The 20,405-nt window shown below is 33.3% G+C and overlaps 1 protein-coding gene across 7 annotated transcripts in view; it reads right to left on the bottom strand.

The window, feature by feature from the left end:
• Positions 1–20,405, bottom strand: part of sdk (sidekick cell adhesion molecule) — a 315,853-nt gene that overhangs the window by 82,789 nt on the left and 212,659 nt on the right. The gene's annotated exons all lie outside the window — the stretch shown is intronic.

Raw genomic sequence — 20,405 nt, 5'->3', positions numbered from 1 at the left:
AATAGGAAGAACTCAGACAAAAACTACAGAGGAAAAATCTTGTACCTGCTCACAAATGGAAAAACTAGTTTATCAGCCAGATTTAGTATCATGTGACTTCTCGCTGGTCTCATATTCTCTCCGGATATTTTTGTATTTTATATCCGGTAGAGCATCGTTGAACTATATATTAGGTTGGGAACTGTTAATTATTTTTGTTTTTATCTAATTTATTGGTGAATAAGCGCTTCTGGTTAATTTTAAATAAACTTGTGACGTTTTAAGTTAAAAACGTGGGTTACTTTTTCACACACGTAATAGAATGCGGTGCGGGGCTTATGAACATTATATATAGACGTTCGAAACTATCAAGCGCCGGTTACGACAGTCATAATCATGGAAAATCCCTCTCGAAAAAGCGTTTACCACTAAATCCATAGTCATCACATACCGCGGACCGGTCATTAAAAAGTTATTCGCCGTTTAACGGCCAATGAAACTGGCGTTACGGTCTCGGCGAAACTTTACCAAATCGTTTTCACCACTTCAAATTCGATTTAGGGACCAGTTGGTCAAGGATGGAGGACCTTCTTGGAAAAAGTGTTCTCTCATGACTTTATTTCTCTCGTATAACAGCATGGTGCATGACGAAATTTATGATGCTACAGTGATCTGTTTTCGATTCGTAGATCTGTTAACAAATGAATGTTGATGACTGATGGTATGAAACCTCGATAAAAGTGGTTCAATGTACGCATGAGCATTTTAAGTGTTTTTATATATATTAATTTAATTATCAAAATTGTACTTTTTACCGCTTTCTATTATAAATTACATAATATTTATAAATAATATGAACGTATGATCATATTAACCTTATTATTAAAACTAGCGTTGAGATCTACTGACTGCAAAGAGACCGTAATAGTCGATAGTCGCAAAACAGTCGACAGTCAAAAAACCAGCGACTGAAAATAGTTTCTTATAGTAAATTACTATTTTTAGTCAAATGCACGTTTCGACTGTTTTTTTCAATTCGTGATGTCAAACGAAGATGTATGAACCCTTTCCTGTATAAATTGTGAGAGAGGAAAGGCTCAAGATAATTGCTTGTAGCAGTTAATTTTATATATGCTTATATTTTCCAACGGTAGTATAAGCGAGACGGAGATGTACATACTCCTTCACGTACTAATTTTAAAAAAGAAAAGGAAAAAAATAATTACTGAATACTATTAACACGCAATTAATAATTTCATTTTAAAGGAAGTAGAATTTAGAATAGTACAAATTTTAGAATTTTAAAAGAAGTAGTGTTCCACGATATATTCGTAAGGACTATCTGATAAGGATGTAGAAACTGTCCATAAAGTTATCAAGACCTATACACAAAGACATCAACAGAAGTTTTATCAGCACATCAATGTTGAGGTTCTGGAGAACTCCTAGATGATGATGGCTTAGTCAGAAGATTAAAGAAAGTAAAACCATTTCATATATCGAGTGAAGTTATAAATAAAACTCAGTGCACCTTAAAAACAGTGACCCAAAGAATCTATGGCACAATAGGTATTTTGTAATTTTAAAACCATAGCAAATTAGGATAAAAAAATGGGTTATTAGTGTTAATTTATAAGACCTTTATAATAAATTATTTTTAAAAAATCGTTGAAAAGGTTTTCACTGTAAAAAATTGGTAGAATATATATTAACTGGAATATTTTCTATAATTGTCTAAAATTTTTATTGTTTTGCTAACCTGCCTGAAAGTTCTTAGAAAACTTAATCTGTGTGTTCGTCCAATAAGTTTAGGGTCCAATATTCAATGTTTTTGTACTCTTTCGGTCTTGCCATAAAGAAAAACTGCAACGTTGAAACGGTTTCCCTTTTTATAAATTTTTTTGGTGCTGTTCTTTGTTACTGATTTCGGAATCACTACTTTTGAACTGTTGAGACCAAAACCGACAATTTGGATATAGGTTTGATTATCTTCAACAGCAAATTTCTTCAAATCAGGCAACCAAAAGCAATGAAAATCAAAAATGAAATTTTGAGCATTTCACGATTACTATTTATATACACTGAATAGCTCAATAACACTATAAATGAAAAACTGTTGTATAGGGAAATGTCAAACCCATCGAATATAGCAGTTAGGTTAGGTTGTTTACATTGATATTCCAGATTTTACTAATATGTATCGCTGATCAAAATACTTGCGGACACCTAATTTTATAGAAACTGAACAGAATTTTCAACGAGTTCATTATATAGAGATCACAGAAATTTTATTGGCCCAACAATATAATCGTCTTAGTTAAATTTTAAATAAAAAAATACAATAAATACGAAAATGACAAAGACTGTCATTTTCAAGTTCATGGCTAAGACGATAAAGTCAGAACGCCAAATATTAGTCAGCATATAAATTGTCAACACAGAATTAGTCAGTATAAAACTGGTTAATATAACAAGTCAGCATAAAATTGGTGAATATGATAGTTATAGAGAGTCAGCATAATAAAAGTATTAAACTAAATATACTGAATATAAGCTATGTTTTAAGATACCCTGGCATAATCCACATCAAACAACACTAATAGTTTAATCTAAAACAAGTTTTGTTTTAGTTTTCTGTATCAATGCCGAACATATAATAATTCGAATAAATGTACGTTATATTACGTGTTATCCCGGTTTTACTGCTATGATAACTCATATTCACCATTAGTTTTTAAACAAATCTACACGGTCGAGATAATAGTTCGTCACGTACGTACTACAGTTCCCGATATGGTTTCATAAAAATAAAATGTCGCTTGCTAACATTTCTAAATACGGTTATTCGATTTTATTTAGCAGCATTCAAATTCTAAAGTGATAAAATTATACTGAAATAGACTGGATGGTTCATTTAGGTTGAAAAGACTAATTTAATTTTTGTGTCTTAGTAACCATATTTTTCGGTTCTTTCCGATCCCCTTAGGATATATATATATATATATATATATATATATATATATATATATATATATATATATATATATATATATATATATATATATATATATATATATATATATATATATATATATATATATATATATATCCTATATATTTTATTGTTAAAAAATAACCAATTTCCATTAATTTTAAAATATGCATCAACATAATATCTCGATCCTGATGGATTATAATATATTTGATAATTAACGTGGTAAATTATAAAGCCTAAAAAATTATCTCTATTTATGATTTAGTCAATTTAATTGCGATTTTATGTTAAACAATGCGGTTAGTAATTAATAGTAATTACCTGGCATAATTAAATTTTGCAGTCGATTAATGTGGCAAATACGACTTAGAGGTGATAATTATAATAAATCTAATAAGGTTTCAACAGGTCAGGTCAGTTAATAACGTATGTCGAAGACATGGAGGCTAGTTGGGAACTATCGAGAATGAAAACGATTATCGAGCGTTTAGTAATCGACTATTCTTGACTATCGAATGAAACGGTCGAATGTGCCCTTCGATCATTTCATTCATTATTACTTTTTGGCGTTCTGGCTGTGACCTGAGCTGGCTGTAATGTTTCTATAAACTTATACGTAGATATATTACTTTGTTTTTCTTGTAAAAACTAGTTAATATACCAGGTGTAACGGAAAGGCATATGATTTTAACATACAAGATGTCGCTAGGTTAAAATACGTAATATTATTATTTAACACACACTGTGTTGTGTAGACATCCAATTTTTAGCAGAAATAGTGACAATATTTATTGAAAATTATTGCCACTTAGCGGAAATTGCGTCAAAAATATTCTAATCGTCCAGTGCCTCAGAAAACCACAATTTATCGTTTACATGCGAATTTTCGACAGCACGGTACTACCGCAGACAGGCCTCGTTCTGGAAGACAACGGGCGTCACGTAACACTGAAAATGTGGCTCTGATGCGCGATAGTGTTGCAGAGTCTCCAAAATCATCAATTCGGAGACGTGGTTGCCAGTGCCAGGTTTTCTGTAAATAGTTTAAGGTGAATTTTGAAATTGATTTGAAAATGTTGCCGTACAAAATTTGAGAATGGTACCTAGACATGATTCGAGTACACGTACAAAATTCAATTAGTCCAAAAATTGCTACCGAGAGATCCTGATCAACGGGTTGAGTATAGTAATGCAATCCTAAGGTTGTCTGGTGAAATTGAAAAGATTTTTCGTCTAAATTGATAATGAGCGATGAAGATCTTCTTCTCAGTGGCCAATAAACAGAACGGTTGGTTTGGGGAACACAGAATCCTCTACAGAACACTAAAAACAACTGTATGGTGTGGTATTCATGCTGGAAACATCATTACTGCTGAATGGTACCAAGACATGATTCGAAATTTTCTTGTGCCTGAAATGGCAGAGCAAGGACTAGAGGACATATGGTTTCTGCAAGATGGGGCCACAGCACACAGAGCTCGTTCAATAATTCAATTATTGAATGACGTTTTCCCGAAGACTAATTTCGCGAACTGGCGATTTAGCATGGCCAGTCAGATCTCGGGATTTACCAGCACCAGACCTTTTCTTATGGGGCTTTTTAAAATTAAAAGTTTATGTGAATAAGCTCCAAATGATTCAACATCTTAAGGAGGATATTCGTCACAAAATTGAAGAAATACAGCCTCAGATGTTGCCAGACGTCACGAAAAATGCCTTAAAAAGAGCCGAAAGTCGTATAGCGAATCGCGGTCACCATTTAGCCGATATAATTTTTCAATCATAACGAAAAAAAAAATGTAAAAACCGAATAAACTTTTCACGAATATCAAACTTACTTATCTTTTCTTAGAGCAAAGTTATAGGCAATCAAAACGGTAGCGGGACTTTTGCCCCCAAGGTGTATTCACTCTAAAAACTACCCTACAAGTAACCGTACAACAAGCGAACTGAACAGCTTCTAAACAAACTGCAGCGCCACATCCTCGTGCATTCCCAAATTTATTATAACGACAGTATAATATAGCGGAAACCCCTGAATATTTAAACACGTTGCAGCCGGTTTTTTATTGATAAGATCGCATCAAACATTAACGAGACAAACGGTTACGTTTTAAGGGGATTTATTATTTACGCTAGAACAATAAAAACGGAGTTCGTAGGGCGGAAGTCGGGACAGAAGACACACCGGGAAGGAAATTAGGATAAGGTTGGAAAATCTAGACAACATTTTCCCGTCGAGAACGAGTCGCCCCCTTAAATCATGGAGAAAAACGACGTCTGTTCGCAAATGAAATTCAACAGACAAAAGTGTTTTTCGGGGGGTGAGGAGATGGTATCGCTCTCGGCGAGAAGAATTAAGCGATCTCCATTACGAAGAAGCGAAACTCGATGGATTTCATTGTTAATATATTTATGTATAAGATTCCGCGCATGGTGGCAGCACTGTTCTTATAATAGCTGTCAGCTGATGACGTATTAAACATCATTTGGAATTTGTTTTTATGCTGTGTGCTTGTGTGCTTCGGAATATGTGAAGATGTAAAGATAGCATTGTAAAGTCGATTCAAAGTGTTTTTGTTATGTTTGTATATGTTAACAGGTTAATTGAAGTCCTCGGCCTACTATAGTAAAACATATTTTTTTGGCAAAATTAGTTTCTATTATTCAACATAATTCCCTTGAAGGGTGATTCACTAATTATAGCGACCCTCCAACATTTCAATACCATTTTTGTAGTACGATGTGTCCTTTGCTTCAGAATAGGCCTTAGTTTCGGCGATTACCTCTTCATTCGACGAAAATTTCTTCCCAGTGAGCATTCTTTTGAGATATTAGAAGAGAAAATAGCTACTGGGGGCCAGATCTGGAGAATGCGGTGGGTGAGGAAGCAAGACGAAGCCCAATTCATGGATTCTTGCCAACGTTTTTACTGACGCGTGACACGGTGCATTGTCTTGGTGAAGCAGCATTTTCTTTTTCTTCAAATGCGGCCGTTTTTCGGCAAATTTCGTCCTTCCAACGATCCAATAACGCTATGTAATAGACACTGTTGATGGTCCTTTCTTTTCAAGGTAGTCAATGAAAATTATTCCATGCGCATCCCAAAATACAAACGCCCTAACCTTGCCAGCCGACTGTTGCTTCCTCCCACGCTTTGGAGCGGGTTCATCGTGTGCAGTCCACTTGGATGACTGTCGATTGAACTTCGGAGTGAAATGATGGATGTTTCATCCATTGTCATATATCGACGCAAAAACTGAGGGTTTATTATGCTTGATAATCTTCAAACACTGCTCCGAATCATCAACTCGTCGTTGATTTTGGTCAAAAGTGAGCTCGCCGGCACCCACATTGCACAAAGCTTTCTCATACCCAAATCTTCGTGAATGTACACGTTCAGTTGATATCTATAGAGTGTCTGCTATTTCATTCAATTTCAATTTACGGTCATTCAAAATCATTTTGTGGATTTTTTTTTGTTTTCGTCGGTAACAACCTGTTTTCGGCGTCCATTGCGTTCACCGTCTTTGATGCTCATTTCTCCACATCTAAACTTAGAATACCAATTTTTGATGGTTGATTTTCCTGGGGTAGTATCCGGAAATATAGCATCAAGTCAAGTTTTTGCTTCAACTGTATTTTTTCCCTTCAAAAAGCAATATTTTATTAACAGGCGAAATTCCTTTTTATCCATTTTATTCACTATTACAAAAGTTGTTTGGGTCAAAATGCCATAATTCACAAACTAATGATCCGATAGCTGTCAAATTTATACACGCATCTTTTGAGGGTTAGGGCTAACTAAAAAACATATGGATTTAATTCTAGTAGCGCCATCTATGTGTCAGGTCAGGGACTTTTCAATTGACCTGTTAGGTGTGTTTTTAAAAACTGATGGCAAAATAAGCCTCTATTTTTTAAAAATCTCTTTTAATTAATTCAATAATAATTTATACAATCAATCGAAATAAATATGTATTACGTATACTTAATTAGTGCCATGTTTCGCCGAATACACAGTTTATACAACTTTTTAACAACTGGTTATTTTAAAAACTGTATCCAAACGTATATAATACACAGTTTTATCATTGAGTTAAAAAGCTGGTGAACAGGCTCTAAAATATAAATAGATTCGAAAGCCCTTGACTTTTCAAGGATCCTCATGAAACGACTGGCTTATTTCCTGTTTTTTTTTATATTAAAAATCAAGTACCTAAAGTAAAAAAGGACTATTTTTATATTATAATTATAATGGTACTTATTTTTATTTATATACATATGGTACAGTACAGATGTTATATTTTTTAATTGCATATGTACAGCGTTAATTTATCTTATCTTAATTTATCTATCTTATAAAACATTGTGCTTAAGGTATTGCCGAAGATAAAAATATAGATAGAAGATAGGCAGTCCATTTCTAAAACAATTTTAATGCATGACTTCGATATAAAATTCCGACAAGAATTAGATGGACACAAGAAGTTGTTCTTTTACGTACTTTTTTCTTTTTGTAATAACTCAAAAGAAAATAACTCAAAAATAAACTCAGATTGTTATTGTAATCACCAGAGCAAAACTCATGCAAAATTTACCGGAAAAGGATTTTAGAAATATTAAGTTGGTATCAAAATAACATATTGAATTAAAATTACGAATCGCTCCAACATCCGGCTGATTTGTCAGATAACAGATAACTCCCCTTACCCCTCAAACATTTATTGGTGGAAAAAAATTGGAGGATTATTGTAATAAGTGTTTTGAATCAATGAAAATTTTCAATTACTTATCAAACACTTACCTCTATTTATTAAATTTTTTTTTAGTATTATTTCTAGCACCAAACTGGTTCTATAACTATATCTGAAAAATCATTTTTTACGAAACCGTTAGGTCAGACGATTGGCGCTTCACCTAATAGAACTACATCTTAATATTCGCACTTGTAGTTTGAAGACAAAAGGCATTTTAGTATCTCTCTTTAGTATTTTATATTATTATTATTATTATAACTCAAAACTCAATATTTTGTGATTAAAGTGAAATGACTGTGATTATTAGAATAACTTCGCCTGTTATCAGCGCTATATGTAGACAGATATTAGGCCTATAAAGAATTTAAGAGAAATCGCATTTGCGGGAAGTCTTACGTTTCTATGACAATTAGAAGAAAAAGGCTGCAGAATGTCATCGAATGCTGTGCGAATGAAATGCGTCCATTTCAAGATGTGACTACTGGTTTCGACGTCTTAAAATAGTGATTTTGACACTGAAGACAAAAAAAAACGTTTCAGACAGTCAAAAAAGTTAAGATGTGGATTTGAAAGCAGTACTCGATGATGATCCGCGTAAAACGCAAGAAGAATATGTAGAATTGTTGGGAGTAACACGAGAAACTATTTCCAACCGCCCAAAGAACATGGGAATGATCTAAAGCTTATCCTGACGTATGAATTGAAGCGAATCCACTACGATAATACAAAGGGGAAAAATCATGGGGTATGCATGGTTATGCAATAATATCGACGGTAAAACCGAATATCCATTGGCTCCAAGCTGTATTTGGTGAGATTAGCTTGGTGTAATATACTATGAACCACTAAAACATAATGAAACCAACAATGGGAATCACTATGGGCTAGAATTGATGCGTTTGAGCTGAGTCTTGCGCAAAAAACCGCTGGAATACGACCAAAGTTCATTGCACATTGAATTGACGCATCATTGTCATTCTTCAGCATGACAAGCATGGGAAGCACTGCCCTATCTGCTGTATTTTTCCAAAAAATAGGTCGATTCGTCGATAGCCTCAAAAGACATAGCGTTATTTCGACATGGAATCCGTAGATTGCTTGAATGATGGGAGAAAGTAGCGACTATCGATGGACAATAAAACTTCAAATAAAGACATCCTTTTAAACTAATTTATAGGCCTAATATACGTCTATTTTGTTATCTCCCTATCTTATATTATTATTCCAACACAATGTTTTTGTGATTGTTTGTTAAATGTTATTGATTATTGGAAAGTGAGACGTTCTTGCCATCAGCGGTAGCTTGAGAAATATAAAATAACAGCCACTACTAATAAAATCAACAAAAAAAAATTATGAAACAATAAAAACGTTCCAATTCTCTCTCAATTTAATTTAGATCATTACCGAACGTATACCCCTCCCTTTCCCATCAACGAAAAATAAACGAGATGCCACGCTTTGTGTTCCGTAACGCCGGGAACAAGCGCTATCGAAAATATCATATAAAATTTTCCGGATCAAACTCAGCGCTCCCATCCAGACCGTCACATATCTTTCGGCGGCCCGGGGTAGGTATATTTTTTTGGTGGCATATCGACCCGCAGGAATTTACCGTTCCTGACGCGCGTATTTTCACCTTAACGCCATGTCGACGGGTTTTCCTGCCTTCGGTTCGGGGTTTTCCATGACTTTTGTAGCGGGATCGTCATATTTTATCTAGATCTTTCCTGCTGTAGCCGCCTATAGCATAGATATTGACACTATATATATATATATATATATTGAATTAAAATGCGAATTGCTCCAACATCCAGCTATATATATTTATATTATTAACGACACTCTGGATTTGATCTATTATAAAACAGAAATCTCATTCGTTCACCAATTTCACTCTCATTATAGTAGCAGAACTGGTCACGCAAATATAAATATTATTATTAATAATAAAAAATACCACTTTCGTAACAAACGGTCTGACGATATGATCGATTTTCAATGAGTCGTTGACTGTTCCTTACAAGTGGTAAATGACCAGAATATGACAAAAATTACCTTCTGGAATCTCTATTTTCAGCCTGACACATAGATGGCGCTACTAGTATTAAATCCATAAGTTTTTTAGTTAGCCCCAATCCTCAAAAGATGCATGTATAAATTTGACAGCTGTCGGATCATCAACTGAGGTCTATTTTGAAGCAAAGGACAAATCGTACTACAAAAGTTGGAAGGTCGTGGAAGGGAATTATATTGAATAGAAACAATGTGTTTTACTATGATAGACCGGGGACTTTTCAATTGACCTGTTAATTTAAAAGAACTGGCAACGTGGCAAAATTAAGTCTTATTGCGCATGCGTCCCAATGAATAGAGTCTTGCTTTTTCTTGTAATATTTTATCAAATAAATTAATAAATCATTAATCCGATTTTATTAAACAAATACAACTGCTTTTTTGCAGACGAAGATTATTTTTATTTCAAGTATTAGCAATAAAACACATGCTGATGAATATATTATATATTTTTTCTGTGAATCATTTAAAAATTGTCGATATATTTGACACCGGAATCGTTGGATCATCACATATTAATCAATTTTGAAAAAATCAAATTAACGAGTTGATGGCGTGATATATTCCGAAAGAAAATTAGCATTTTTCGACCGGAATAATGGACGGAAAACGCGCAAAGACACAATGCACTAATTAACGCCCGTTAATTGGTCACTTAATGATAGCCCAAAGAACTCCGACGGTCCATGAATTATTAAACTGTTTCTAGTTGTTTAACATGTTACATAATGCTTCGCTATGCTTAAAATATAGTTTGTGCGCCCGAAAAACATTAAGCATAAAAACCGTCTAATGGATGCGTTAGTTAACATCGAGCCAGTAGCACTCACAAGGGAAATTCTCATTATCGTTTACTTTACGCTGCGTTATTTTGTATTCAAAATGTTTTTTGAATAATATAATGTCAAGCTCTCTGGCTCTTTTATTAAATTATTTATAAAATAAGTAAGTTTTTATGAATAAGAATTGCGCACTCTAATTGATAAGCTCCTTTACTAACGTCGGTTTTCTAAAAAAAAGTCTCTGTCATAAATAATAATTCTACCTTCGAAGGCATAAAGACACTGAAGTAATAGAAATACTCGATATCAAAGACCTTATTCCACGAGTCTCTAAAGAGCTTAAAACTGTTTGAGTTTCTGAACTTTTATTAACATTAAAATATCCCGATAAGTTGCATAAAACGAAAATATCGAGAACCGAGCGAAATAATATACGAAGAAGTATCGTTAAAGATGGATTTATTGTCTCTTTTTAATTTTTTATCAACGACAATATTGTGGTCTCTAAATAATAAACTCGTTGGAAATTCTAAGCAAAGTTTCTATAATATTAGGTACTTGCATATGTATTAATTGGTCATATTAATCACGAGCTACTAAAACCGAATGAAACTGTTACTGCATACGTCTACGTTGCATACGTGAATACGTTGGAAATTCTAAGCAAAGTTTCTATAATATTAGGTACTTGCATATGTATTAATTGGTCATATTAATCACGAGCTACTAAAACCGAATGAAACTGTTACTGCATACGTCTACTAATTGACCTGATTGACTACTAATTGACGTGACTCAATTGACCAACAATAGCCGGTAACATAAATGTAAAGGATACATCAATGCCTCTAATAAGTAGCTCAAAGAAACAAAAGAAACATCTTAATGTTACTAGTCTTCGAGAACGTGAGTTCACTGCTATTTTGGATGTATTATAAATATATTAACAGAGTGAAATATGCGGCTATTATATACGAGGGTCTATTTATATCTCGGGAATTGGCAACACTGTTGTCATGTGAGTCCATCTGACGGTTAAATTGTAAAGTTTGACATTTTAACGATATAAGTACTCAGAACATTTTGTCTCACGGACGCTACTTGTTTATCTTATATTTAGTTGAAAGTTTCGTCTCGGCAAAAAATGGAACTGAATCGTGAATATTTTCATGCGATGATTTTTTACGATTCTCGACGTGGATTATCACAACAAGAGTGCATCAATCAACTTAATTTGACTTTTGGCGATGAAGCTCCATCAAAAACCACCGTGTATCGCTGGTTTGGTGAACTCAATCGTGGTCGTAGTTCGCTGCCCGACGAGTTTCGTTGAAGGTCGTCCAAAATCGACGGTTGGGCCAGAAAACATCGATGCTGTGAGCGAAATGATTAAGCAAGATCGTCATGTCACCTATTCTGAGATTGAGGCATCCCTAAGCATTAGTTCCTATTGAATATATATATATATATATATATATATATATATAATATATATATATATATATATATATATATATATATATTAACAATTTAATAGATCATTTGATTATAATTCTAAATTTGCTTCTTTTAATATTCTTTATATTTCTAAAGTGTGGAAAAAAGTGCATACCAATATATATTACTTTATTTAATGTTATGTACGAGATATATTTCTAATCTTATAATGAAAATGCTGTAAAAACAAATTTTGGTCACTGGGCGATCATTAGTAAATACTAATAAACGAACAATATCTACAATACCGTTAAGAAAAACAAGCCAAGGAAATGTTCGTGGGGAATTGGCCTGGTATATTAGTTCTAATCTAATGCCTAATAATTTGTAATGCGTTAGAATCTGCATGGGGCGTTCACTAATGGGAAAACTGGCTACTTCCACAGATATATCACCGCAGAGAGACGTCGTACATTAAGGTAAACTAATGTAATAGTTGTGTTTTGTGTAATGGACGGAATTATTAAGCATTGCTTACGTCCAACAACTCATGTAACTCCAACGTAATGATGGAAACACCGTATGGATGATGCCTGTATTTGTAACCGGCTCCACAGCTGGCTTATTAGCCTCGCTTTTCATTTAAAGCGATCTCACAAGGTTCAATATCGACTCGTTTACCTTATAAATCATTATTTGTCACAATATTTGCTTGAATAGGAACACTTGCAAGACTGCGCAGCGAGTTTATGAATTAATGTCGGTAATAAAACCAATTAATTACCTCCTGAACGAAACTGATTTCGTATATTTCCAGACGAGAAATGTTCAATTACGGATCCTTCAGTCTCGAATATTGGACAACAACAACAAAAATTAGTCTAGGAAAAGGGAATTTAATTAAAAACCGTTCATTTGGGTTCCGATACAGTAACTCGAACATAAGCCAGACAGAGAGAATGTAATTGAAACAATGTTTGGAAACGAAGAAAGTTTTTAAAAAGTTTTAATAATGTTTAGAACGATTATATAGTCTATTCGAATTTTTTTTGTACATACGTCATCAAGATGTTTAATGTATTGCCTGCCGCAATTTGTAAATTCGTTTTAGAATCAGAGAATATTTTCCTTCTCACTGTATTCTTATTAAAAAGAGACAGAATGCGGTCTGATTAGTTCGAACGCGTAAACGAATGAGCCTGTCAAAGTCGTCCGGTTGTCAGACGTATGCAAAACTCTTGAGAGCAATAGTGATAAGAGGTTATAACTCTAACCTATAAACTATTATGGCTGTATAATTAACTGTAGTTTTTAAATGTACTTTAATGTTAAAACAAATTATATTTCATAATATTTTTGTTCAATTATTTTACTTAGATTAGAATTTTGTTGTATGCCAAAGCCAAACTGAACTAAAAAAAGAGTTGATGCGGCAATATAGCGATGTTTTGACGTCACAAATTTATATGACGTGTGTACAAAATAACTTTGAATAGACTATATACTGTGTAGTCTCCGTTTTACCAATATGTTAGTATTTACGCAAGCAACTCTGAGACTATCCCAAGAGATGGCTCTTGACTACTGAGCTAAGTCAGCATTTTACAATTGATATGATGACAGTAATAAAACATTTAAGAACTATTGATTTATCTTAATAATATAGGATAGAGATATATAAATTACTCAAATTTTATGAAAAATAAGGGTTAAGAAACATGGACGTCAGTCAGTGTTTTTCGTTCATCATTTTGCCATTTTATATACGAATTTTTTGAGGTGCTTCGATTTTATTCTAATCATTTAACTCATAATTTATGATTATAAAAGTATATTTGATGGGGGTAAGGGGGCAACTCGAGGGAAAACTTCAAATTTAAAAGGTACTTGAAAGGTTTTCACATATTTTTTATCTAAAATAATCAGATATTTGGGTATAATGTTATTGCTGAGCTGATGTGATGGAAAATCAGAAGTCGTTCAGTGCAAAAGCCATTCAGTTTGCTTTTTAAACACTAACTCCAGCAGATAAGATCCCGTAGAAATCTGCTTCTAAAAGACCTCCTTTTTTGTTGTTTTGGTTAGAACATTTGTCAAAGCAGCTAGGCTAAGTAGGGAGCCCCGGAGCCTGAAGGGGTCCTTATTTCCAGTCATTCTCTCTTTATTCCTATTTTCTATCATACGGCTATACCTTTACTTGTCTCACCTATTATAATATTAAATAAAATAACTGCATAATCTATTGAGTAAATGTATAAGACTAAAAAGAGAAAAATGGAATATTTTTAACAAAAAAATTGAACCGACTCCAATAAATAAATAAGGAACTCATTAAAAATTAAAATCGTTGTAATTATTAAATAAAAATAAACAAAAACCTAATTTAACCTATCTACTACGCGTATTTTATATTCTACTATATACACACAATTTAGCTTAATACCTACCTAAACATATTTATCTACTTACAATATTATTTTAACTACTACCAACTGAGTTCTTTGAAGGCGGTGTCGAGATCAAGAAATACAAAAATAAATATATAATTTTAATAAAATAAATCTAAATTAATATAACTGTATGGTAATCATCATTATCAGAGAGCTTGTAGACATTTTCTATGATAAAATAAGATTATATAATTTTATTGAATAAACTAACGCAATATTATGATTATAAAAGTATATTTGATGGGGGTAAGGAGGCAACTCGAGGGAAAACTTCAAATTTAAAAGGTACTTGAATGGTTTTCACATATTTTTTATCTAAAATAATCAGATATTTGGGTATAATGTTCTTGCTGAGCTGATGTGATGGAAAATCAGAAGTCGTTCGGTGCAAAAGCCATTCAGTTTGCTTTTTAAGCACTAACTCTAGCAGATAAGATCCCGTAGAAATCTGCTTCTAAAAGACCTCCTTTTTTGTTGTTTTGGTTAGAACATTTGTCACATCAGCTAGGCTAGGTAGGGGGCCCCGGGGCCTGAAGCGCTACTTATTTCCAGTCATTCTGTCTTTATTCCTATTTTCTCTCATACGCCTATACCTTTACTTGTCCCACCTATTATAATATTAAATAAAATAACTGCATAATCTATAGAGTAAATGTATAAGACTAAAAAGAGAAAAATGGAATATTTTTAACAAAAAAATTGAACCGACTCCAATAAATAAATAAGGAACTCATTAAAAATTAAAATCGTTGTAATTATTAAATAAAAATAAACAAAAACCTAATTTAACCTATCTACTACACGCATTTTATATTCTACTATATACACACAATTTAGCTTAATACCTACCTAAACCTATTTATCTACTTATAATATTATTTTAACTACTACCAACTGAGTTCTTTGAAGGCGGTGTCGAGATCAAGAAATACAAAAATAATTATATAATTTTAACAAAATAAATCTAAATTAATATAACTGTTTGGTAATCATCATTATCAGAGAGCTTGTAGACATTTTCTATGTTAAAATAAGATTATATAATTTTATTGAAAAACAAACGCAATATTATGATTATAAAAGTATATTTGATGGGGGTAAGGAGGCAACTCGAGGGAAAACTTCAAATTTAAAAGGTACTTGAATGGTTTTCACATATTTTTTATCTAAAATAATCAGATATTTGGGTATAATGTTATTGCTGAGCTGATGTGATGGAAAATCAGAAGTCGTTCAGTGCAAAAATTATTCAGTTTGCATTTTAAGCACTAACTCCAGCAGATAAGATCCCGTAGAAATCTGCTTCTAAAAGACCTCCTTTTTTGTTGTTTTGGTTAGAACATTTGTCACCTCAGCTAGGCTAAGTAGGGGGCCTCGGGGCCTGAAGCGCTACTTATTTCCAGTCATTCTGTCTTTATTCCTATTTTCTCTCATACGGCTATACCTTTACTTGTCCCACCTATTATAATATTAAATAAAATAACTGCATAATCTATTGAGTAAATGTATAAGACTAAAAAGAGAAAAATGGAATATTTTTAACAAAAAAATTGAACCGACTCCAATAAATAAATAAGGAACTCATTAAAAATTAAAATCGTTGTAATTATTAAATAAAAATAAACAAAAACCTAATTTAACCTATCTACTACACGCATTTTATATTCTACTATATACACATAATTTAGCTTAATACCCACCTAAACCTATTTATCTACTTACAATATTATTTTAACTACTACCAACTGAGTTCTTTGAAGGCGGTGTCAAGACCAAGAAATACAAAAATAATTATATAATTTTAACAAAATAAATCTAAATTAATATAACTGTTTGGTAATCATCATTATCAGAGAGCTTGTAGACATTTTCTATGCTAAAATAAGATAAGATAATTTTATTCAATAAATAAACGCAATATTATTTAATTTTTTTTTACGCCAATTTCATTCCATCGGCATAAAACCGGAACAGTCTCGTATCGTCCTTAATCTAACGACTACGATTATAATGCTTCCAATTTCCCTTCCGCTCTCGTTGGACGTTATTATTTTTCATATAGTGGATTAACATATACAGCTTTGATTAACCATAATATGGCTAAAAGAGCGGTCCAAAGTTTAAGCCCCAACGGAGACAGAAAGAGGGAGAGAGAGAAAGAGCGGAAAGCGAAATGGGCCCTGTTCGAGAGGGTCCCCGCAATCCCCGGGGTGATTGTAATCTTTATTCGCATATCCCGATTTCCGACGAGCCCGTAGTGGTAGAGTGCGCGGGAAAAATTGCCTTAAAATTGTTTGCACACAATATAAAAGCATAGAATGTGGTCTGCGATGTATAGAGTTGTAGCTGAGTTTTGCGCTTACGGGCGACCAGAGGGCGCATCAAGCGGTTTTATTTACAAAAGTGGGAAATTAAAAAAATTAATTTAAATAAAATTTTTTTTGTCCTCGGTATTAAGCCTACCGACTGGCCAGTGATCAATCTAGAGACTATCCCAGAAGATATCCGGTCTTACCCAGCCTGGTTACTAGCGTGATTGGAATGGTTATTCCTTGTTGGATTTTCCACTGTTGCCTATAAAGACATTTTCAATTACAATTACAAACCACAAACATAAAGTACATCCATGCCCCAGCAGGATTCGAATCCGCGACTATCGCAACAGTAGGAGGACCGTCCTGTCCCTTGTGCTTATTACTTAATTATTCAAATTATAGTTAATATTTGTATAAAACATTTTCAAAATATAATCTGATATCTAATATGACAGCTGATAATTTATTTTCTAATGGTCGGTTTTTATTTCCTTAAATATTTTAAATTAAAAAAATATAAATTAAAATATAATTTGTTTACAATATACTTTGAAATACAATATTTCAATTTTCTTTTTTATATACATTTTTATAGGTACTTAATTGGACACAATCCATGTTATATGTAGCAATGTAAAATTTTCTATTTTTTCTTTGTAATACCATTAATTATTTCCAATCACCGGAACAAACGACACCTAACTATTATTTTTCTTATTATATTGCCTTTGCTCAGGACGTTGTACACAATTGATCGTTTTAGAATATATCATCAGTTGCTGATATGAGAATTTTCGTTAAATTTGGTTTTATTTCTCCATCTGATTTTGTTTTCTTCATACTTTTTTTTATTAGCGTCTTGCCAAGGATGACCTAATGTTCAATTTTTAGATACCTAACACACTATACACAAGTGGTGACTTATATCCATCAAAGAGCTGGATATCCCTAAGTTTTCTATAGGTAATATCCATATTAACAGTTACCTCTGAAATAATTGTATTAAAAGTATTAATCCAATAAAAGCCCCAGCAGCTTAAAATTTAATAGTATCAATACTTAGTTCACTTTCTGTTCGAAGTTGTTGATCAGATACGTAATCTGTTTCTGTTCGACTATTTATTTGGCCTCGGCATTTTCAACCAGATTAATCCAAACTATTTTTAATAAAAAATTGAACCGACTTTAAAAAGAAATAAGGAACTCACTAAAAATTAAAAAATAATCAAACTAAGATTCTTAACACAAAAGACATTTTAAACGATTTTTGCAGGTTGATACAGTCAGATGTTCGAACTTATCAGACAGCATTGTATCTCTTTTAATTGGAATAAAACGAGAAGGAAGATTTTGTCTGGTATTAAGACGAATTTACAAAATGCAGTAGGCCATACATTATACATCTTGGTGACGAAAGTTCGCTGAAACTTTAATATTTTATTTTACAAAAAAACGCACTCTAACTGCGAAACTCGTTGGCGGTCCTGACCATGGTCGATCCGGCGGAAATTGTCTCTGTAAGGTAACTTTTCATTTTAGACGACGATCTTTGACGAGCCAACACCGGTCGGTCGCCCCCCCCTCACTCACGGCCCCTCCACCACGACCTCTCTTGTGCATAACACTTTGGAAGCGGGAAATATGTGGCGGTAGTTTCCGACCACGTCGCGACCTTCTTGCTGGAGTCAGGTGCATTTCGTTACACAATTTACGGTCGGCTTTACTCTGGATATTTTCATTTACATCACGCCAAATTAAATTCATTCATATCAAGTTCCCAATTAAATACCAACGAGAAACTAGACATTGCACAGGTAACCTGGAAATGTTCGAAGTAGGAAGACTCCATGGCAGTTTCACGAAAACTAATATCATTCTGACCTCGTTTCAAACGTTGGCTATTTTTTAGTTTCCTTCAATGTTCTTGGACGTCTCACAAGCTTTTGACCGGGTATAGTATTTGAGATTAATCTATATGCGCAAATTGCTACCATGGAACTACTATCGACTTCGGGAATCATATCTTCTCAAAAAAAAATTTAGTCTCGCATGAAGGAGCATTCTCAACACTTAAACCTATTTTGCTTGCGGTTTTTCAAGAGACAGGGTAGTGTCTTGGGACCACTACTGTATCTCCTCTAAACTGCTAATATCCCAACAACAAAAGAAACACTACGTGGTACATTTATATATATATATATATTTACGGCTGTAGAAAAAGTACAAGTAGCGGTCAACAAGATCTAGAAGTGATGCAGACACCAAATAATACTGATTGATAGCTCCACATCTGTTCATGTTATGACATGACAAAACAAGCAGAATCAGTTATATATCGCGATGGCAGGTTAAATTGCAAACATCATTTTAGACAAAAACCAGAACTGATTAGACCAAAATCAAGCAACTGGACTGGTTAGTCGGAAGATACTCTCAACTTGATCTAAAATCAAACAGATTGCTTTATCACTCAATCATAAAGCCAATTTGGACCCATTGTGTACAAATATGAGATTGCACTACAACATCAAACCAATTGGTAATCCAACGCTACCAAAACAAGTTTTACGATTAACCAACGAAGAACTACATGATAAGAAACAATGTTAAATCACAGCAACATGGAAGCATTACAGCTACTGGACAACACGCAGGAAATCACAAGATTGAAGGGAATCAAACAACACGAACTTTTACAGTGTAAAGTGATATGTGTTTAGTTTTATTTTAATTTGGGAAATACAGACTGATGTATTAATCCCGTACCTGCCTTGCTGGTCTATTAATGCAAGTACGATAGAAGAATAATAAAAAATTAATTTGTAAATTCCCAAAGACTGAAAAAAGAAATACTGGAAATAAAAAACAAAACCATAAATGACTATCTCAGAAATTTAACACATGATAAAGAAAGTGATTACTCACTCTGGAAAGCCACAAAATATCTAAAGCGCTCATGTCTACACAGTCCACCTATAAGAGACTTCTGTGGGAATTGGGCATGCGACAATCACCAAAAAGCAGAAGCATTTGCTGAATATCTTGAAAAAACTTTCAAACCAAACGAAACTAATATTGAACATAATTTGCCGGACATGGAAGCTGAAAATTCGATGATTGAATTAGTCACGCCGAAAGAGTTAACCAAAGTTATTAAAACTGACATTAACTCCAGGAAATGATCAGGCTATGATTTAATAACAGGAGAATTACTGCAAAAACTCCCAAGAAAGGGAATTATAAAACTCACCAACTTTACAGCATTTAGATTAAAACATGTCCCAGACATTTGGAAGATGGCGGAAATTATAATGATCCCAAAACCTGGGAAATCACCAAACGAAATAAAATCCTATAGACCTAGATCACTGCTGCCAGTAATATCTAAGGTTTTTGAAAAATTCCTGTTGAAAAGAATAAAACCGATCATAGAGAGAAGAAACCTCATCCCAACACACCAGTTTGGGTTTATTAACAAACACTCCACAATTGACCAGGTCCACAGAATAACAGATGTTATTGGAAAAGCCTACGAAAGTCAAAAAGTATGCTCAGCTATAATCTTAGATGTAGCACAAGCCTTCGATAAGGTTTGGCATGACGGCCTTGTT

Source organism: Rhynchophorus ferrugineus, unplaced genomic scaffold (genome assembly GCF_030347505.1).
Source record: "Rhynchophorus ferrugineus isolate W39M unplaced genomic scaffold, kcgeb_rfMv2 rfM7, whole genome shotgun sequence".
Lineage (NCBI taxonomy): Eukaryota > Metazoa > Arthropoda > Insecta > Coleoptera > Curculionidae > Rhynchophorus > Rhynchophorus ferrugineus.
This window is presented reverse-complemented; position numbering and strand designations above follow the sequence as displayed.